The 23,658-nt window shown below is 48.6% G+C and overlaps 1 protein-coding gene across 1 annotated transcript in view; it reads left to right on the top strand.

The window, feature by feature from the left end:
* LOC123746157 (leucine-rich repeat neuronal protein 2) overlaps positions 1–23,658 on the top strand; it is a 581,329-nt gene that overhangs the window by 121,809 nt on the left and 435,862 nt on the right. The window lies entirely within an intron of this gene.

Here is a 23,658-nt window from a genome sequence, read left to right as displayed (position 1 = left end):
TCTACCATCACCACAACCACTATCACCTCTACCATCACCACAACCACTATCACCTCTACCATCACCACAACCACTATCACCTCTACCATCACCACAACCACTATCACCTCTACCACCACCACCACAACCACTATCACCTCTACCACCACCACCACCACAACCACTATCACCTCTACCACCACCACCACCACCACCACTATCACCTCTACCACCACCACCACCACCACCACCACTATCACCTCTACCACCACCACCACCACTATCACTTCTACCACCTCCATCTGCAACTTTAAGGCCAGATTCGATAAAGAATTTGAACTATCATAATAGTTAAATTGTTTTGCAACAGGTACAAGGTTAGTAAGCCGGGTACAAGAGCTGCACCTCACTACCTCGTGGACACTGTTAGGTAAGCACCTATATAGTGCAAGTTGGCCTTTAAGGAGAAATATTATGTCTTGCTTCATGCAGGTCGGCGTTCAATACCCGACCGTCAAAGTGGTTGGGCACCATTCCTTTCCTCCTCCGTTCCATTACAAATCCTTATCCTGACCCCTTTCCAGTGCTATACAGTCGTTAATGGCTTCGCGCTTTCCCCTGATAACGCCTCCTGCCGGCAGGATAATGGGGAGTAGAACTATTAGAACCCGCTCCGTGAATACTGTATACCTACAGTATACTGTAGGTATACTGCACGTGTATAAAGGCATACAACACAAAATACAAGAGGTGCATTGAAAGACTAAATAGGAAAATATAGTAGCTGGCACCTATCTTGAGGTTATCGTGAGATGATTTCGGGGCTTTTTAGTGTCCCCGCGGCCCGGTCCTCGACCAGGCCTCCACCCCCCAGGAAGCAGCCCGTGACAGCTGACTAACACCCAGGTACCTATTTTACTGCTAGGTAACAGGGGCATAGGGTGAAAGAAACTCTGCCCATTGTTTCTCGCCGGCGCCTGGGATCGAACCCAGGACCACAGGATCACAAGTCCAGCGTGCTGTTCGCTCGGCCTGACCGGCTCCTTAGGCAAAAAGAGATAGATAAAATATTGATATAAATTATCTAACTACGGGAACATGTCGGCATAGCAACACGTGTCTTGTATCTTGAAAGTTCTAACTTTCTGTGAGAAATGATCATCAAACACTGCGCTCAGAGAAGGAATATATCACTGGATATACTGCAGTTCGGGGTCGTGCTCAACTCGCAGTGGTAGACACGTAGCCGGGAGTCGGTCAACTGTTGTGGGGTAGCATCCTGATGAAGGTCGACAGTTCGACCTGTTGATGACCTTAATACTTGCCTAACGTGCATGCATACACAGGCTGCTCGTTCCTCGACAAAACGACTCGTACTGAGGAAAGATCCACAGACTAGCATACATCTACAAGTATGTCCAATTACCATGTATGTATACAGAGTGGGATGATACATATCCTCACGCGGGAGAGCCTGTAGAAGCCACAAACTCTGAGGCCACAACAGAATTGTAAACCAACAATTTTGCGTCGACAAAGACGAGGATAACATTGGTGTAGAGCGGCTCGCTCATGGCCGTAGTATTGAGGGCCACAGTGGTGAAGTGGATAAATTTGGATACATACGAAATTGTAATAGAAAAGTAACAGTAAGCAGAGATAAAGCCACAGATCAGGCTGCAAATATCAACACAGAACTAAATGATAGATGCACCTGAAATGCATTTGTTTTGTTATACGGTATGGGAATAAGCGGGTATAATTAACATACAAAAGTTCCATAATAATTCTGGAAACAAAAGTGCAAAATGAAGATTCACATCACCACCACCACCACCGCCTTGAACATCTGTGAACATCAGATATCTACCAGAATATAAGAACTATTGCTTGGATAGATGGATGTCTTCAGTGGGACTCTGGACAGGTTTCTTGAGCAAGATGAGCGAGCGAGCGAGCGAGTGTGTGTGTGTGTGTGTGTGTGTGTGTGTGTGTGTGTGTGTGTGTGTGTGTGTGTGTGTGTGTGTGTGTGTGAGTGTGAGTGTGAGTGTGTGAGCCTCGGGCCGCGATCACCAACTGCTCTCGGATCAGAACAGAATATTTCACCATATAGGCCACAGGTAATTTACCATCACCACTGCCATCACTACCGCCGCAATCACAACCACCACCTGCCACCACCTCCACCTACCACCACCACCTCCCGCCCTGACAACAACGTCAGCCCCTTCAAGGTTCGTTCCAGGTCGCCGCCTTCAGCAGGCCAGCAGGAGAGGCCACTGAGGAAGGGCAACCTCGTAGTATCTGGCCACCTACTGAGGGAAGAGAGGTAACCAAACCTGGCATTGATGAAGAGTGAGGACGTGAGATAAATGGGTCTTGTATCTACCTAGGAGAATCGTAAGAGAAGAAAGATCTTGTATTGATCTGAAGTTACAAGATGCCAAAACCTGTGACACAATGAGTCACTTGGCTCCAACAATATTAATTGATTTGTCATAATTTTGTGTGTACATGTACAGTTATTCTAGCCCCTATTTATATCCCAGAAACGACGAATTTGATTTCTTCGATTATATCGGATTGGCCAATCACGCCAGTCAACCACTCGGGACACGTCCATTCCTGAGCAGTAAATGGGAAGTCACAGTCAGTGAGAACGAGCGTAATGGAGAGTGAGCATTGGGTTATCTGTGGCCAGTGTGGTGTTCCCAGGAGTGCTGCAGCTGCAAGAGGAGGTGGATAGTTTTTGGTATCACATAGCTATCTCCTGAGACAATATAACCCTTCATAGTGTCTAGAATAGCTGTATAATGTCGAGGTCCCTAGGAACCATTTAGCTAGCTCCTGAGACCAACTATGCCAGAACTACTCCGATGGCCATTTAAACCAGCTGGAGAGGCATGTGCATCCATGGCTGTCTGGGAACGATGAAGACGTTCCACCGGGCTGTGGTGGGTTTGTGGGCCTGTGGGCCGCTCCAAGCAACAGCCTGGTGGACCAAACTCTCACAAGTCAAGCCTGGCCTCGGGCCGGGCTTGGGGAGTAGAACAACTCCCAGAACCCCATCAACCAGGTATTAACGTCTTTGTTTCACATTGTCAAGTGTGTCATAATACCACACGTGAATCAGTTGTTGCTTCTCCATAACTGGTAGAGGCATAATATAACCTCTTCCAGAAACCCTTTAATCTCTCTTATGTGTTGAGTGTTGTATTAAATGCTTTATAACCTGACTGTGTACAATTATTTCGCCCACATATCTCCCATACACTTATTTCAGCATCGCTATATGTTCCTTGTCGTGTTAATTTATACTGTATTGATGGCCACTGTATGTTTCAGGTACGTGTTTGATGGACGGCAGGACGACTCGTGCAGCGTGAGGTTAGTGTCTTGATGAGACGTGAAGTGCGTGAGAGAGAGAGAGCGAGAGAGCAGGTGAGCGAGTGGTTACAGACGGAGGACCATACATCACACACAGATGGCGTCAAGAGGTTATGAAACTCCATTCATCCTTGTCAGGGCGGAAGTCGCTGGGGGAGGAGGAAGATTTGCTGGCGCCAAATGTATTTGATCTCGTCATCCAGTGGGTGGGTAGGAGTCTCCTCCGCCGTGTGCTGGGCGCTCATGGGCGCAAAATTGAGTTCTTGCCACAGCGGAGGTTGGACGAGGATGGGGGGGGGGGGGATAGGTTGTTTTTCTGAGGTCTAAGTTTCTATTCACTAACATGGGCAAGTGTCTTTACTAGTGATGAAGATTTCAATCCACGCAACGTTAGAGGAGATATTTAGGGACTCGAGTTATCATCTGTTTCTTGGAACAAATGTTCTTAGGGGTGGAGTGTAACATGTCCAGCCCGGCCTCAGGCCACGGGTCCAGCAGCCCGGCCTCAGGCCACGGGTCCAGCAGCCCGGCCTCAGGCCACGGGTCCAGCAGCCCGGCCTCAGGCCACGGGTCCAGCAGCCCGGCCTCAGGCCACGGGTCCAGCCCGGCCTCAGGCCACGGGTCCTGCCCGGCCTCAGGCCACGGGTCCAGCCCGGCCTCGGGCCACGGGTCCACCCCGGCCTCAGGCCACGGGTCCACCCCGGCCTCAGGCCACGGGTCCAGCCCGGCCTCAGGCCACGGGTCCTGCAGCCCGGCCTCAGGCCACGGGTCCTGCAGCCCGGCCTCAGGCCACGGGTCCAGCCCGGCCTCAGGCCACGGGTCCTGCAGCCCGGCCTCAGGCCACGGGTCCTGCAGCCCGGCCTCCTCCACCCTTGACGTTTATAAAGATTTATAAAGGCGCTTCACTCACTTCCTACGTTCAAAATGCACTTATACAAAAATGGCTTCACTAACAGCTGTCGTCATAAACAATGGGCAAATGCTTCGTAATCCAGCCGCCAGACCCCCTTGTTTGTGAATGATAAACACTTTACACCAACCAGTTCTCAGACCAAGTCCATTCCATCCAGTGGTCGAACCCAAAGAACCATTCATCAATTTTAATAACATGCTGTGCATTAAAAATAGGAATTTTCTCAAATATAAATTAATATTATTTTATATTTCTATATTGTACATATTTAGGCACTGGGTAGGTTAGGTGTTTAGGTTCTGTTGGCGATTATTTGTATCTGTAGTACGTGGGTGAAGCATTTACAGCGTTGTGGTTCGAACAAAATTCGTCAGTGAAGCACTTGTTCCGGAAGTGTTCGAACGTCATCAGTTGTGAGTCGTGTGTAAACCGCTTTTCATTCATAAACAGCGGGTTTGGCGGATGCATGGAATGGACTTTACCTCTTTGTTTAGAGGACGGGCTGCTTTACACATGACTCATGTTCGAACATTTCTGGAATAGCTTCGCTTCGGTTCGAACAGTGCGATTTGTCCTCCGTTCGAATAGCACCTATGCAAACAACAACCCATCCTCATCAACAAACATCAAATACTCGTTAATTCAACCGTCAAACCATCTGTTTATGAGTGAAAAACACTTTACACGCGTCTAGCATCTGATGACATATGTATTTTTCTCGAACATTGTTTCGTACACGTCCTCCTCCGCTCGAATCCCGCCGCTCTAAATGCTTCACCTCACACTCTGCAAACACCAATATTTGCCAAGAGATCCTTACTACCACCTGTCAGCACCTGAGGACAGGATGGTAAACAGCCCCGTATGTTATTTTACTGTGCAAATTTGGGACCTCGGCCTCCAGTATCCTCCATGTATATATTATTGATGCTTCTCACGTCTTCTTTCCAGAGGACATTTCGAAAGCTTTGAGACGGTCCCAACCCGCCAAACACACACCGAAACTACGACGTTGGTACAACGCTCGAACAAGTTTTTAACACCACCTAACCAGTTATAACAACCAATATATCAAGTTGTAACAACGTTCCAATACGTCATAAACACATTAAGCCAAGATGTAACAACTTTATTACAAGTTGTAACAAGCGGAAAATAGAGACAGTTTCGGTTTGTGTCTCCAGGGAATACTTTAGGTGTGTTATCATGTCTATGTGTGCCGTATGTGTTCTCTGTTGTAGTAGTGGTAGTAGTAGTAATAGTTGTAGTAGTGGTAGTAGAAGTAATAGTTGTAGTAGTAGTAGCAGCAGCAGGAGGCATCCATCAGTCCAACCCGTTCTCGCAAATTTAATAAGTCAATATTGACTTATTAAATATGTGCATAGGTGACATACTTAACATAATAGTTTCCCTTGAAAAGCTTCATAGAAAACACCGACCTTACGTAACCTACTTAGTATGTTAAGATAAGCATCTTATTGCTTCGTAATTACAATTATTACCTAACCTATACCTATAATAGGTTAAGTAACAATTGTAATTACGAAGCTATAAGATGCTAATTTTACCATACTAAGTAGGTTAGGTAAGGTCGGTGTTTTCTATGAAGCTTTTCAAGGGAAACTATTATGTTTAGTATGTCACCTATGCACGCAACTAATAAGTCAATATTGACTTATTAAATTTGCGAGAACGGGTTGATCAGTCTCAGGAGACTATGGAGTTGCGCTCTGGTTGTCGGTCTGGAGTGGCCTCTCCAGGGCATGAAGTCAGGGGAGGTTGTATTCCCTCTATTTCAGCAATCTCTCCTGTTCTACAAGGGGGGAAGTGAATGTCAAGCAGTACTCAAGGCGGGACAGCACAAGTGATATGAATTGAGCATTGTGATGGGATCTATGGATTTGAAGGTCTCCATAAGACAACCCATCATTTCACCAGCTTTTAATGGGGCTGTTAGTGTGCAACACTATTCCACCTACAGCCTACACTAGGGAGGGTGTAAAGCATTAATTAAAAATTATACACCAGTCGCACTAACATCACATAAAATGTAAATTTTTAAAGGATTGCTCAAGAGGCAACTCTCCTAGGGAAGCCGGTCGGCCGAGCGAACAGCACGCTGTACTTGTGATCCTGTGGTCCTGGGTTCGATCCCAGGCGCCGGCGAGAAACAATGGGCAGAGTTTCTTTCACCCTATGCCCCTGTTACCTAGCAGTAAAATAGGTACCTGGGTGTTAGTCAGCTGTCACGGGCTGCTTCCTGGGGGTGGAGGCCTGGTCGAGGACCGGGCCGCGGGGACACTAAAAGCCCCGAAATCATCTCAAGATAACTCTCCAGTTTTGTGGAGTACAATGACCTTCACAAACGAGGTTATCAAAGATTTTGAACAGGAAAATCATGCCATTTTTACTCAGCTACTATGGCAAAGTCAGGGAAGCATTAGAAGAAACACAAAATGTAGAAGTCTAGACACAGTGAAAAGCTCTGTACCTCAGGGCACAGTTCTTACACCACTGCTTTTTCTTATTCTCATCAGATATAGACAAAAATACAAACGACAGCTTCTTGTCATCTTTTGCAGATGACACAAAAAATCATCATGAAAATTAAATCTGTAGAAGATATAGAAGAACTACAAGCTGATATTAAATATCATTTAAATGTATTTACAAGCTGATAAAATTTTCGATAGGATTGGAAAATAACATGATGTACAATAGTGATAAGTTACAGGCACTTAGGTACAGACAAAATTAAGAATTTAAACCAAATACAGTGTAGAAGACACCATGAAATCTCAGAGTAGAAAAGCAACATGTACAGATCTGGGAATAATATCTGACGACCTAACGTCTTGGGACTATATCCAGGCAAATATAGCGTCAGCTAGAAAAATGATAAGATATATTATGATTACCTTCAAATCCTGTGAGCCATCACTACGGTTGTATTATTAAAATCTCTTGTGCTGTCCCGCCTTGAGTACTGCTCCATACTCATTTCCCCCTTCAGAGCAGGAGAGATTGGTGAAATGGAGGGAATGCAGAGAATATATTCATCACACAGAGACGATAAAGAGCCTAAATTATTGAGACCAACTGCAGGCGATGAGTCACAATAACGTGGCTGAAGTATGTTGACCAGACCACACACTAGAAAGTTGAAGGGACGACGACGTTTCGGTCCGTCCTGGACCATTCTCAAGTTGAGAATGGTCCAGGACGGACCGAAACGTCGTCGTCCCTTCAACTTCTAGTGTGTGGTCTGGTCAACTTGAGACCAACTAAAAACTCTCATACTTTACTCTTTGGAAAGGAGACGAGAGAAAGGCATCACATAATATTTACATGGAAAATACCAGAAGATCAGGTCCCAAATCTGCACAGTAAAATAACAGCATACTGGAGTAAACGATATGGCAGGAAATGCAGAATACACCCAATGAAGAGTAGAGATGCCATAGACACAATCAGAGAACATCGAATGAACATCAGAGGTCCATGTTTGTTCAGTATCTTTCTGCGATTATAAAATATATATATATATATATATATATATATATATATATATATATATATATATATATATATATATATATATATATATATATATATATATATATATGGCCAGAACCAAAGTGGACTTCAAGAACAAATTATAGACAGCTTTCTGCAAGAAGTGCCGGGACCAACCGGATTGTAGTAAATATGTGGGCCTGCGGGCCGCTCCCCACAACAATCTCTTGGACCAAGTCCCTTGGACCCACACCCCTCCCCCACACAACACCCCCTGACCCCACACCCCTCCCTCACACAACACCCCCTGACCCCACACCCCTCCCCCACACAACACCCCCTGACCCACACACCGTCCCCCACACAACATCCCCTGACCCACACACCGTCCCCCACACAACACTCCCTGACCCACACACCGTCCCCCACACAACACCCCCTGACCCACACACCGTCCCCCACACAACATCCTCTGACCCACACACCGTCCCCCACACAACACCCCCTGACCCACACACCGTCCCCCACACAACACCCCCTGACCCACACACCGTCCCCCACACAACACCCCCTGACCCACACACCGTCCCCCACACAACACCCCCTGACCCACACAACACCCCCACACAACACCCCCCTCCCCACACAACACCCCTCCCCACACAGAGGCAGCAGGGGCGGTATGAAGACGCCGCCGATTTGACTGCGGCGCGAACCGGAAAATGCGCGTTGCATAGTGGTTGTTCCCGCGTGGGTTAGCGCGGCTCCGGGAGCAATATATATGGTAATCCCCCCCCATGCCCCCTTCCCCTCACGCCCCCTTCACCACGCCCCCCCCCCTCACCACGCCCCCCCCCTCACCACGCCCCCCCCCTCACCACGCCCCCCCCCTCCTCACCACGCCCCCCCTCCTCACCACGCTCCCCCTCCTCACCACGCCCCCCTCCTCACCACGCCCCCCCTCACCACGCGCCCCCCCCCCCTCACCACGCGCCCCCTCCTCACCACGCCCCCCCTCCTCACCACGCCCCCCCTCCTCACCACGCCCCCTCCTCACCACGCCCCCTCCTCACCACGCCCCCTCCTCACCACGCCCCCGTCACCACGCCCTCCCTTCACCACGCCCCCCCCCCTCCTCACCACGCCCCCCCCCCTCCTCTCCACGCCCCCCCCCCCTCCTCACCACGCCCCCCTCCTCACCACGCCCCCCCTCACTACGCCCCCCCCCTCACTACGCCCCCCCCTTCACTACGCCCCCCCCTCACCACGCCCCCCCTCACCACGCCCCCCTCACCACGCCCCCTTACCACGCCCCCCCCTCCCCACCCAGCCCCTCACAGCCCCAGGACTTTGCTGATCCCCTACCCCCCCCCCCTTTCCATCCCTCGTCGACCCCCAGCACATCACCGTCCCATGCTCGGGATGGTGATGTGCTGCTTCTACCCACACCTATTCCCCCACACACGCTCCTTGCCACACCTCCCCTACCCGCCCTGCGCCCTTATTCGTCCCACACTTCTGGCAGCATGCCCCCCCCCCCCCACGCCCCTTTCCCCACGCCCCTATTTCTCCCACACCCCCTTTCCCCACGCCCTTTCCCCACGCCCTTTCCCCACGCCCTTTCTCCACGCCCTTTCCCCACGCCCTTTTCCCCACGCCCTTTCCCCACGCCCTTTTCCCCACGCCCTTTCCCCACGCCCCTTTTTCTCCCACACCCCCTTTCCCCACGCCCTTTCCCCAGGCTAGGCGCGCACTCTCCCAAATGCAGGCTTGGCGAAAATCTTTGACTCCTGTTTAAAACTCTCTCCTACGATTGATTCCTACTAATGGTATTCATTTAATTTGGTTGATGTTCACGGTGGCGGGACGGAAGGCAGCCAGGGCATGATTGATGATGGAATGGACCTTCCCTTCCCTTCCGTTCTCTTATTTTCCCTTCCCTTCACGTCCTTACATGTTGGGGGAGTGATGGTGAGAGTATGGTGTTGTACGCACCTAGTTGTGCTTGCGGGGGTTGAGCTTTGGCTCTTTGGTCCCGCCTCTCAACTGTCAATCAACTGGTGTACAGATTCCTGAGCCTACTGGGCTCTATCATATCTACACTTGAAACTGTGTATGGAGTCAGCCTCCACCACATCACTGCCTAATGCATTCCATCCGTTAACTACTCTGACACTGAAAAAATTCTTTATAACTTCTCTGTGGCTCATCTGGGTACTCAGTTTTCACCTGTGTCCCCTTGTTCGTGTCCCACCCGTGCTAGAGAGTTTGTCTTTGTCCACCCTGTCAATTCCCCTGAGAGTTTTGTAGTTGGATATCAAGTCTCCCCTTACTCTTCTGTTTTCCAGGGACGTGAGGTTCAGCTCCCTTGGCCTTTCCTCGTAGCTCATACCTCTCAGTTCCGGGACCAGTCTGGTGGCATACCTCTGAATCTTCTCTAACTTTGTCTTGTGTTTAACTAGGTGTGGTGGTGGGCTCGGGCCGGGCTTGGGGAGTAGAAGAACTCACAGAACCCCATCAGGCAGGTACCAAGCAGGTATGGACTCCAGGCTTGGTCTGCCATAAGTGGTATACAAGGTCCTGAACGATTCCTTACACTAGTTTCTAGAGGTAGTTATTATGTTGGCCAATCTAGCATATGCCGCTGATGATATCCTTTTGATGTGGGCTTCTGGGAACAGGTTCGGTGTGATATCAACCCCTAGATATTTCTCACTATTTGATTATTGCAGGATCTCACCGGGTGGCAGGGTTGACGTGCTGGCAGCGTTGCCATACCCCTGGAGCGGAACAGACGGCTGTGATCAATATGACGAGCTGAGTAATTATGTCTATAAGTGGATTTATGTGTTGGCGACAATGGATCTCGGCTCACGTAATGCGATTAATTTAATGGTGCCAAAGTCAGACTGCAGTTTTACCCCGTCTAGGCGAGGGTGTGTGTAATAGTGCCACGGAGCCGGCACCCCAGGTGTGGCACCCCAGGCGTGGCACTCACGGGTTTCAAGCCTTGATTTCATACATAACGGGATGGGTTCTCGTTGTACAGTTGGCTTCGTTCGCGACACACAATCGGGGCATCCTGGGTTCGATTCCCGGGCGGGGCAGAAATAGTTAGATACGTTTCCTTTCACCTAATGTGCTGTTCGCCAGCAGTAAATATGTAAATAATTTAAATAATTGTAGGGTTGCATCCTGGGGAGGGTTAGTAGTTCAACTTTTGGGGTACTTCTGTACAAGGCTAAATAATATATATATATATATATATATATATATATATATATATATATATATATATATATATATATATATATATATATATATATATATTATATATATATATTATATATATATATATATATATATATATATATATATATATATATATATATATATATATATAATATATATATATAAATTGGTAGCAATCTTTCTTGTAAACATATATTGTTGAATATAACCTAAATTAATAATTCTAGCACGAATCTTCTCAATATTTCTTACGTTTATCTTCACTGTCGAGGGTAATTGAAAAATTAACTCTCCAAAATTAATTTTTTACATTTTTATTTTTGGTCTGACGCCTGAAAGCGTTTCGTAAGGGCTTCTTACATTTTCAAAGACTGGTTTACACATAACATACATCATGCTTATATTCGTTTTTGGGTGAGGTGATATGACACACAAGTTTTGGGTGAGGTGGGTATAAATTGGGTATGAAAACATAAGAATGGAAGTAATTACAGAAGGCCTATTGGCCCATACTTTCTCTTGCTGCCTCTATGTTGGTTCGAGGTCTTGCAGTGGGTAGAATATAGTTATGCGTTAATTGGCTGTTGATTGCTGGTGTAGACTTTTTTGATGTGTAGTGCCTCGCTGATGTCGAGTCTCCTGCTATCGCTGTATTATACTGATTCACGGAACCATCACAAGGGAGTAGATAGTCGCTTGGCAAAGTCTTGTTGAAATTAACATGTAATTAACGCTCGGTATCGGCAATAACAAAAATGCTACTTGTAAAAATTAACAGGTTTTTAAAATAAAAACAAAACACATACGATTGCTAGCGAGATTGACGCAGTGGTAATTAACGTAGTCCAGCAACCAGGAGGCCTGGTCGACGACCGGGCCGCGGGGACACTAAGCCCCGGAAGCACCTCAAGGTAACCTCAAGGTGGTTGGGCCGTGTTGGTGGGGGGGGGGACCCCGGGACGAAGATAAAGTGGGTGTCCTCTGTCCTCAAAAGTTGGACAAAGCTCTTGGTGTATAGATCTATTGAAATGTAACCCAGTCGACAGTGAAAGAAGGTAGTTAGAGGACAACGTAATTGCTACCCTCATTGGTAGATAATTGTACGTGGGATCCGATAGCCTGGTTGATGGGGTTCTGGGAGTTGTTCTACTCCCCAAGCCCGGCCAGAGGCCAGGCTTGACTTGTGAGAGTTTGGTCCACCAGGCTGTTGCTTGGAGCGGCCCGTAGGCTCACATATCCGCTACAGCCTGGTTGATTAGGCACTTCTTGAAGAAAACGATCTAGTTTTCTCTTAAAGATGTCTACGGTTGTTCCGGCAATATTTCTTATAGTCGCTGGGAGGACGTTGAACAACCGCGGACCTCTGATGTTTATACAGTGTTCTCTGATTGTGCCTATGGCACCTCTGCTCTTCACTGGTTCTATTCTGCATTTTCTTCCATATCGTTCACTCCAGTACGTTGTTATTTTACTGTGTAGATTTGGGACCTGACCCTCCAGTATTTTCCACGTGTATATTATTTGATATCTCTCTCGTCTCCTTTTAAGTGAGTACATTTGGAGAGCTTTGAGACGATCCCAATAATTTAGGTGCTTTATAGCGTCTATGCGTGCCGTATATGTTCTCTGTATTCCCTCTATTTCAACACTCTCTCCTGCTCTGAAGGGGGAAGTGAGTACTGAGCAGTACTCAAGACGGGACAACACAAGTGACTTGAAGAGTACAACCATTGTGATGGGATCCCTGGATTTGTCCAAGGATTTGCCCAGCCATCGTCAGACTTAAGAATTAAATCTACTTAAACCTAGTTAGAAGATCCGAATGTATTCAGTCTTGTATGCACATTATTAGTGGCGATTTAATAACAGGATTTGAGATTAACAAATGTATTAACCTGCCTTTAAAGAATTTTTGAGCCATTGTTGACGAGTTCATGAGGTTCAACAATATAATACATTAAAATGTCATACATTGGGATTGAACCCTCGTCTCTGGACTCCCCAGGCACACACACTACCTGGGGTCCAGAAAGGTAGGTGTGATCTCATCGTATGACCTAAATATTTTCTCAGTTACATCACCTTGTGATTTCATTGTGCTGCCTTGACCTCATCTTTAAGATCATACACGCTGAGCCAGGAGAGGAAGACTCCTGTGTGGCTCCTTAAGATCATTCAAGCTGGGCCAGGGGAGGAAGACTGTGCATTTACCTGAAGATCACACAAGTTGAGTTGTATAGAGTAATATCGGGTAATATTTTAAGAGTTGTATAGAAGTATATATATAACAGGTATATCATATATATACATATATATATATATATATATATATATATATATATATATATATATATATATATATATATATATATATATATATATATATATATATATAATGTCGTACCTAGTAGCCAGAACTCACTTCTGAGCCTACTATGCAAGGCCCGATTTGCCTAATAAGCCAAGTTTTCATGAATTAATTGCTTTTCGACTACCTAACCTACCTAACCTAACTTTTTCGGCTACCTAACCTAACCTAACCTATAAAGATAGGTTAGGTTAGGTTAGGTAGGGTTGGTTAGGTTCGGTCATATATCTACGTTAATTTTAACTCCAATAAAAAAAAATTCACCTCTTACATAATGAAATGGGTTGTTTTATCATTTCATAAGAAAAAAATTAGAGAAAATATATTATTTCATGAAAACTTGGCTTATTAGGCAAATCGGGCCTTGCATTGTAGGCTGAAAAGTGAGTTCTGGCTATTAGGTACGACATATGTCTATATATATATATATATATATATATATATATATATATATATATATATATATATATATATATATATATATATATATATATATAGGGAAGGGAGTACCACCTCTGGCTGGAAGAAGGGGGACCCATAGCCTCGGAGGAAACCACACATAACGCATTGGAGGGAATGTGAGTCCCCTCCAATACAGTTTCTGTGTGCTTTTCTCCTACCACCCCCTTCCCTTTTTTTTTTTTTCCTTTATTGTGTATTTAAAGGTTACAAAACATACAAGACAAATGCCTAAAGGTTATGGATCTCTTGAAGCTCCTCCGCTTCTGGACAGGAACCGAGGACGCAGCAAGCATTTCCCCTCTGGATCGCCACACTGAGACGCTGAAATAAAAAACTGGAAGCCCTTGGGTCTCTGGTGACGTCAATGAGCTTGGACCCCAATTCCTTGAGAAATCCCAAGGCACTCTTGCCCCAGGGGCCATGCGTCTCAGACGCTATGGGAACAAAGAGGTATTGACCTTCCAGTCGCCTGTACTTGAGTGATTTTGCTGTTTCCCTGTGGTTGGCCGCCCCACCTGCTTGATCAGCTCCGAAGTGTACATAAGTGTCAGCCAGGGTGGATACACATGTGTAGTCCCACACCAACTGTCTACCCTCCTTCCATGAGTATATGGTGATGCCATCAGGGCGAAGTGCTGGGAAATCCGGGTTTTGGACCCCTAGGATGCGAGGTTCTCTCTCCGCTGGGCACCCAGCTGAGACGAGGCTTCTCTTGATGATATCATTGACCTCGTTGTGTCTTGCATGCCAGCCCTTTGTGCTTCCGCAATGCAACCCATGCAGTCCGTATTGGTCTGCTTCCACCCTGTTGCAAATACACTTGTATTCAGTGTGAATTGGGGCACCAAGGCGGAGGGCCACTGCTACACGAAGGGATTCTGGATCTAGGCGCGTGCCCATTGCAGACATGGGTACTGCCAGGAGGAAGTCTCCTGCATGGGGGGCACGCACTGCTCTGAGGCGGGCTTTCTCCTTGTCTGATGTTGCGACGCTTAGCGTGGCATCAGCTACTTTTTCCACTAGAGGGTGGTCCCAGCCGGACTGTTTGTGTTGTTTTGTTGGCTCTATAATGGTTGCTGGGGCTGCAAGAACATTCCACTGATTTGAACATTCAGTGAAAGCAGGATCGTGTATTCCTGCTGAATCTCTCAGGGTTGCAGGTAAAATATCTCTGACGAGGTCGTGCGATGCATGAGAGGAGGAAAGGAAGGCTGGTAGAGCAATTTGGGAGGCTGTGCGGACACCAAGGCCGCCGAGTCTTACAGGAAGGGTTGCTTGCTCCCACTGAGAGTCGTCCAATGGCAGGTTCAGGACTTTCGCCAGCATGGACCTCAGAAGGGTGTCATACACATTTAACTTAGGGCTGCTGTAGGATGGAGAACATCTCAGAAAGTAGGTCAACTTAGGGAGAGACAGGCATCTTGTAAGGAGAAAGAGAGCATCATGGGCATCAATCTTGTCAATCCTGTCCTGCATTCTCTTTAGGTCAGTGATTTTTGCAGCCAGGACCTCCTCGATTGCTCGTGGGCCAATGGGGGCACCCAGGAGAGGCCAATGGGGGCACCCAGGAGAGTGCAGTCCGGTGGCTCGACAACGAGAATGTCTGGAAGAGCATTTTGTATTTGCCCAGTGATGTCTGGGTTGCGGGAGATTATTTCACATTTGGATGTATTGAGAATGAGGCCTAAGGCTGCTCCCTGCTCCTGGATTTTCCTTATATCCCCCAAAATGGTTTCCGGAGTTCCAGCTAGAGTATATATATATATATATATATATATATATATATATATATATATATATATATATATATATATATATATATATATATATATATATATATATTATATATATATATATATAAATAAACAGGTTGGACATGCCTCTCTTTCTCTCTGCCTCCGGGACATGCGATCTTCGCCATGTCTGAAGTCCTCCTCTAGCACGACAATTTTTGGCCTTAGAGTATACGTCAAAATGCGACGTTCTATTAGGAGGACGAGTTGCCAAGCCATGTAAAAAAATACTGGCACCGTGTACGGTGGTCAACAAGGAAAGCGTACTGAATGAAGGTGTGGAAGCCACCTCCAGCAGCAACCTTAAAGCCAGCGTCTTCAAAGAATTTTAAAGTGTGAATAGTTGAGCTAAAACACAAAAGGTACAACAAGGCTATTAGGCGGGGCATAAGGAACTATATATCGCTCCTCTGTAATCAGTGCTAAGTAAGTACCCTGTATCACGTCTCCTGCCCCCCCCATGTATCCCCCCCCATGTCTCCCCCCCCCCAAGTCTCCCCCCCCCCAGCAAGTTCCCCCAACCCCCTACCAAGTCTCCTCATCACTTAAGTTCTTCCCTCATCAGGATTGACACAGTGGCCACGGTTAAGTGCCTCCAATCTCCCTGGCGTGCATATTAATTGGCTCCCTCTTGCCTTGGCACCTCTGGCTCCCTCCGGGGCTGGGATAGGTGGGGGGGGGGGTTGTCCTGAGAGGTGGCACTCTGCTCTGTCTTACATGACGGGAAAGGTGTATTTGGCCCTTAATAGCTGATAGACTACAGTCCTTCGTAGCTCAGGGACTATGAGTCTTCATAGGTAATAGGATATAAAGTATGTCGGAAATATGTCTCTTTGCGGAGAACCAGCTTAGAAAGATAACACAGACGGCAAGTATGCTCCAGGTATTATCCAGATATGCTCCGGGTATGCTCCAGGCACTACAGAAGGTCAACAAAATGACGGAAATGCTTCAGCTGACACGACTCTTCAGACAAAGAAAGAATAATTTAAACAGGGAGATTCGACAACTAGAACAGAGGCCGAAGCAGACATATTAAATTGAAAAAATGGAATTAGAACAGAAAGGCAGACAGGAAATAAAGACAAATCACAAATATTTCATCACATGCGAAATCGAAATAAAAAACCGTGGTACAGTATGTTTACAAGTGAAGGTTCATACAGACGATGACAAAGAAATGACTGAAATACAAAACAAGCATTACGAGGACATGTTTACTACTCTAATAAGTAGTATTATAGTGGAATATCCGGACATCTTTATCCGTGATATCCGAACCACTGTAAATATAACCGATATCAACACTAACTGCAGATTTTGAAAGAGAAATCGACAGCATGTCCATGCCCTCAGCACCAGTCCAGACTCCTGGAACTCAATATTTATAAAGAAATGCAAAGTGCCAGTAGCACAGGCACTCAGTATGGAGAAAAAACTTGGACACTGGGGAGGTGCCAGAAGCACTTAAATCAGGCGATTTAGCTCCCCCTACACAAGGGAGTAAAGCATTGGCTAAGAATTATAGACCAGTCGCACTAACGTCCCATTTAATACAAGTTTTTGAGTGATCAGGAGTCAGATATCTAGTTCTGTGGAGAACAATGACCTCCACAACCCAGGTCAACATGGTTTTAGAGTGGGAAGGTCATGCCTTTAGCAGCTACTCGACCACTATGACAAAATCACTGATGTATTGTAATATAACAGAATGCAGATGTGGTATACACGGACTTTGCAACGGTATTTGATAAATGTGACCATGGAGTGACAGCCCACAAACTGAGGACATTAGGAATAACAGGTAATGTAGAGCGATGGTTATTCAGTTTTCTGTCAAACAAGAGTAATAGTCAAATAAAATCGACTCCAAGCACAGTGAAAAAGCTTCTCACGTCAGGAAGACAAAAATATTAGTCACAGCTTCGTGTCATATTTTGTAAAGAACACAAAAATCAGCATGAAAATTACTTCTGTAGAAGACATTGAAAAACTCCAAACTGACATTAATATAGTTTCGACTGGGCAACAGAAAATATTTATATGATATTTATAACAGTGATAAATTCCAGGGACTTAAAAATGGTAAAAACAAAGACCTTAATATATAGGGTATAAAACCCAATCACAATCTACCCATAGTAGATCCTGTGGGGGAGCCGGTCGGCCGAGCGGACAGCACGCTGGACTTGTGATCCTGTGGTCCTGGGTTCGATCCCAGGCGCCGGCGAGAAACAATGGGCAGAGTTTCTTTCACCCTATGCCCCTGTTACCCAGCAGTAAATAGGTACCTGGGTGTTAGTCAGCTGTCACGGGCTGCTTCCTGGGGGTGGAGGCCTGGTCGAGGACCGGGCCGCGGGGACACTAAAGCCCCGAAATCATCTCAAGATAAGATAGTAGGGAAGAAACCTGGAGAGAATCTGGAAGAAATGATGTCTGACGACCTAAGGGAAAATAGCCAAGCAAATGTAGCGTCAGATAGAAAAATGATAGGATGGATTACGAGAACCTTCAAATCCAGGGATCCCATCACAATGGTTGTACTCTTCAAATCACTTGTGTTGTCCCGTCTTGAGTACTGCCCCGTACTCTCTTCCCCCTTCAGAGCAGGAGAGCTTGGTGAATAGAATACATAGAGGATATACGGCACGCATAGACACGTTGAAGCATCTAAACTATTGGGATCGTCTGAAAGCTCTCAAAATATATACTCTAGAAAGGAGACGAGAAAGGTACCAAATTATATATACAAAAAAAATATTGGAGGTCCAGGTCTCTAATTTGCAGAAAATAGCAACATACTGAAGGGAATGATATGGAAGGAAATGCAGAGTAGAGCCAGTAAAGAGTTAGTTTAGTTTAGTTCATTTATTATGCACCCCATACCCATCTTGTGGGCGGTAGTGGAAAGGGTTACAGAGGCACATAATAGGCTCAGGGACTGAACCCCACAATTCAGTGAAGAGTAACAAAGAACAGTGAAGAGTAGAGGCAACATAAGAACAACAAGAGAACACTGTATGAACATCAGAGGTTGTTCAATATTCTCCCATCAAGTATAAGAAATATTGCCGAAAGAAAATTTGAAGTTCTCAAGAAAAAGTGGCATAGTTTTCTGCAAGACGTGTCGGATCAAGCAAACTAGTGGATTCACGGGCCTGCGGGCCGCTCCAAACAACAGTCTGTTGGACCAAGCTGTCACTAGCCTGGCTCCGGGCCGGGCTCGGAGAGTAGAATAACTCCCAGAACCCCATACAGGTACAATCTAGGTTCTACTGTATACCAGGGACCTGTGCCAGCTACCAATGATGGTACTGGCATCCGGCCGGTGTGTGAACTCCTCACTACTACAGCTGTGACCTGACAGTCCTGGCGTTAACACCACTCACCCAGGAACACGCGAAGCAATTGGCTGCGAAGGGTAAAAATGGGAAGAAACTGGGGAAGAAACTGGGGAAGAAAGAGGCGGAGAAATGTGAAACTACCTACCTGAGGAAACATGAAGAAATTGTTGCAGGTGAGCGAAGAGGTAATTCTGCCTAAGAGCTTCGCGCGAGAGTTGCTGTTATTACATTTATTGGTCAAAATGGATGTTTCTGATTCGGAACGTCAGTAAAAAATCGCATCAAATATCAGGATGGACATCCATTGTTGCAGAAGTTGTAGTGATGGGCCTTGTGGGGGAGTGGTGAGTCCGGCCAGGCTGGGGGAGTGGTGAGTCCGGCCAGGCTGGGGGAGTGGTGAGTCCGGCCAGGCTGGGGGAGTGGTGAGTCCGGCCAGGCTGGGGGAGTGGTGAGTCCGGCCAGGCTGGGGGAGTGGTGAGTCCGGCCAGGCTGGGGGAGTGGTGAGTCCGGCCAGGCTGGGGGAGTGGTGAGTCCGGCCAGGCTGGGGGAGTGGTGAGTCCGGCCAGGCTGGGGGAGTGGTGAGTCCGGCCAGGCTGGGGGAGTGGTGAGTCCGGCCAGGCTGGGGGAGTGGTGAGTCCGGCCAGGCTGGGGGAGTGGTGAGTCCGGCCAGGCTGGGGGAGTGGTGAGTCCGGCCAGGCTGGGGGAGTGGTGAGTCCGGCCAGGCTGGGGGAGTGGTGAGTCCGGCCAGGCTGGGGGAGTGGTGAGTCCGGCCAGGCTGGGGGAGTGGTGAGTCCGGCCAGGCTGGGGGAGTGGTGAGTCCGGCCAGGCTGGGGGAGTGGCGAGTCCGGCCAGGCTGGGGGAGTGGCGAGTCCGGCCAGGCTGGGGGAGTGGCGAGTCCGGCCAGGCTGGGGGAGTGGCGAGTCCGGCCAGGCTGGGGGAGTGGCGAGTCCGGCCAGGCTGGGGGAGTGGCGAGTCCGGCCAGGCTGGGGGAGTGGCGAGTCCGGCCAGGCTGGGGGAGTGGCGAGTCCGGCCAGGCTGGGGGAGTGGCGAGTCCGGCCAGGCTGGGGGAGTGGCGAGTCCGGCCAGGCTGGGGGGAGTGGCGAGTCCGGCCAGGCTGGGGGGAGTGGCGAGTCCGGCCAGGCTGGGGGGAGTGGCGAGTCCGGCCAGGCTGGGGGAGTGGCGAGTCCGGCCAGGCTGGGGGAGTGGCGAGTCCGGCCAGGCAGGGGGGAGTGGCGAGTCCGGCCAGGCTGGGGGGAGTGGCGAGTCCGGCCAGGCTGGGGGGAGTGGCGAGTCCGGCCAGGCTGGGGGGAGTGGCGAGTCCGGCCAGGCTGGGGGGAGTGGCGAGTCCGGCCAGGCTGGGAGAGTGGCGAGTCCGGCCAGGCTGGGGGAGTGGCGAGTCCGGCCAGGCTGGGGGAGTGGCGAGTCCGGCCAGGCTGGGAGAGTGGCGAGTCCGGCCAGGCTGGGGGAGTGGTGAGCAACGCCCTGTGAGGCAAGGCTACCAGAAGATGTGAAGAGGGTGAATGATCTACGAAGGAAAACATGGTAAGAAAAAGGTGGATGAGTGAGAAAGGGGAAGTGAGTAAAAGTAACTGAAGGAAATCAACCAGGTATCAACCAGGTATCAACCAGGTATCAACCAGGTATCAACCAGAAATGAATTGTTTCTAATACGTGGGGCCCCGCGCGTCCACCATCTTTTACCGCCTGGAGGTTGAAGGGAAGAAAAAAATGCCTTTGCCATATATCTTGAGAGCGTATGTTCCAGTTGGTCCGCTTTGAAGGAAATGAGGATTGGATTTTTCATGGACGAATGGATTAAAATTTGTTTTTGTGACCCCAACATCGGTTTCTCAGAGTCTCCTGAGATTCCTTGAAGGTCAGGAGACCTTCAAGCAATCCTTATACAAATATGACAGTATATTTTCGTGTGTCGCATCGAAGAGAGAATATGATCGCCAGGAATATGATTGACGCCGTGACGGCTGGTGTCAGTGTAGAGCGATGTGGTTTCATCCATGTGGGTGCTCGACCTCATCCATTAGGGTGCTGGACCTCAGCCATGAGGGATCTGAACCTCAGCCATGAGGGTGCTGGACCTCATCCATTAGGGTGCTGGACCTCATCCATGAGGGTGCTGGACCTCATCCATGAGGGTGCTGGACCTCATCCATGATGGTGCTGGACCTCATCCATGATGGTGCTGGACCTCATCCATTAGGGTGCTGGACCTCATCCATGATGGTGCTGGACCTCATCCATGAGGGTGCTGGACCTCATCCATGATGGTGCTGGACCTCATCCATGATGGTGCTGGACCTCATCCATGATGGTGCTGGACCTCATCCATGATGGTGCTGGACCTCATCCATGATGGTGCTGGACCTCATCCATGATGGTGCTGGACCTCATCCATGATGGTGCTGGACCTCATCCATGATGGTGCTGGACCTCATCCATGATGGTGCTGGACCTCATCCATGAGGGTGCTGGACCTCATCCATGAGGGTGCTGGACCTCATCCATGATGGTGCTGGACCTCATCCATGAGGGTGCTGGACCTCATCCACGAGGGTGCTGGACCTCATCCACGAGGGTGCTGGACCTCATCCATGAGGGTGCTGGACCTCATCCATGATGGTGCTGGACCTCATCCATGTGGGTGCTGGACCTCATCCACGAGGGTGCTGGACCTCATCCACGAGGGTGCTGGACCTCATCCATGTGGGTGCTGGACCTCATCCACGAGGGTGCTGGACCTCATCCGCGAGGGTGCTGGACCTCATCCACGAGGGTGCTGGACCTCATCCACGAGGGTGCTGGACCTCATCCGTCACCCTGAGAGGGAGAAACCCGGTGCAGTTTCATCCGTCGTGTTTGACAAGAATTGTATGATATGAGAGAGAGAGAGAGAGAGAGAGAGAGAGGGGGGGGGTCGCTGCTCGCCCTCAGACCGCGTCCTACCCAGTAAATCTTGCTTATTTATTGGTTGTTTACAAATTCCTTCTTGCAAACATTGCAACAGAATTTTTTTCTGGTATACGTGTTCTATGTTGTTTGAGGCGTCCACCAGGTCGTGTCAGCCTCAACGCCAACTGTCTCCTGAGCTAATGTGTCGTGTCGTGATAGAAGATTGAACAGTCTTGGACCTCTGATGTCCGGTGTTCTCTGGTTGTGCCTATGGCGCATCGAATTTTCACCGGATCTATTCTGCATTTCCTGCCGTGTCGTTCGCTCCAGTGTGTTGTTATTCTACTGCGCAAATTTAAGATCTGGGCCTTCCGGTGTCTTTCATGTATATACCAAGTGTCCCCCTCTCTCGTCTCCTTTCCAGAGAGTACTTTTGAGAGCTTTAAGACGGTATTCTTTCTATCCACACTGCTTGATACCTGGTTGATACCTGATACACTGACTCGTATTCTGCTGTTGCTCATAAACAGGTCGCCGTCGTTGAAGATGTTTCCCATCTTCATAAGTTAGGCCTCTCGGCCCAAGGATTAGGCCTAGGCAGGTGTCAATATCAGGTGTTACAGGTTGCGGAAGACGGTGTTTGCAATGTCTGGAGGGGGAGCAGGCAAGTTGTGTGCACGCGCGTGTGTGGGTGAGACAGTCCCTGGGGGGGTCTTGGAGGGTGTTGACCAAGCTCTCTGCAACTGTCTTGCTCTTCACTCAATATTGATATTAGTTGGTGTTGGTGCCGGCGGTGTGTTTGTATTGCGTGTTTAGCCCCTGCGCCCTGTGGCTTAGTGTTTGGTGCTCTTATTCCCCGCTGTAAGTGAGGGGAAACAAGTTAGGAATCCTACATTCTGTCTGTCTGGAAACTCGAGAATTCTGCATTATGTGGCGTCATAAATGTTAACCTTGTCAACCCTGGCCTCGAGGTGCAGTGCCTACCTGACGCAGGGAGCAGGCACTGCAGCCGCGTCTAACAGCCTGGTTGATCAGTCCAGCAACCAGGAGGCCTGGTCGACGACCGGGCCGCGGGGACACTAAGCCCCGGAAGCACCTCAAGGTAGCCTCAAGGAAGGGAACTAACCCAGGTAGTCTCGGGTCGTAATTCAGCTGGTGCCGGATGCAGCCGAAGGCCAGGGAGGAGGTGGAGGGGGGAGCGAGGCAGACCTACATCATTAATAACCCGTAATGGGGAATTCGTACCTGCAACAGGGCCTTCGCTGGCAGGATAGGGATGGAACTGTACCCGTGTTGGGGGGGGGGGGGCGGAAGGGTAAGGGGGAAGGGATCTCCAGCATGTTGTTGGAGGACAAGAGATGGGTACGTCCATCACTCCTCTCGCAGGAGGACTGATGGAACGGAGATAATCCTTGACACTAATTTGTTTAACCTGTTCCCAGGAGATAATTGGGTAGTTCGTGCCCTGTGGCCCTCGTGGCACTGTGAGGGTCTAGGTGACGGGGGATATTATGATCACTGATGAATACTATTGCGGTCACTGACGTGACGGGAGGGTATTGTGGTTGGGGTGTTTGGTGAGTGGCCAGTGATGTTTGGTGAGTGGCCAATGATGTTTGGTGAGTGGCCAGTGATGTTTGGTGAGTGGCCGGTGATGTTTGGTGAGTGGCCAGTGATGTTTGGTGAGCGGCCAGTGATGTTTGTTGAGCGGCCAGTGTTGTTTGGTGAGTGGCCAGT

This window comes from Procambarus clarkii, chromosome 78, assembly GCF_040958095.1.
Source record: "Procambarus clarkii isolate CNS0578487 chromosome 78, FALCON_Pclarkii_2.0, whole genome shotgun sequence".
Classification (NCBI taxonomy): domain Eukaryota; kingdom Metazoa; phylum Arthropoda; class Malacostraca; order Decapoda; family Cambaridae; genus Procambarus; species Procambarus clarkii.
Note: the sequence above shows the minus strand (reverse complement) of the source record. Positions and strands in the feature narration are given on the sequence as shown.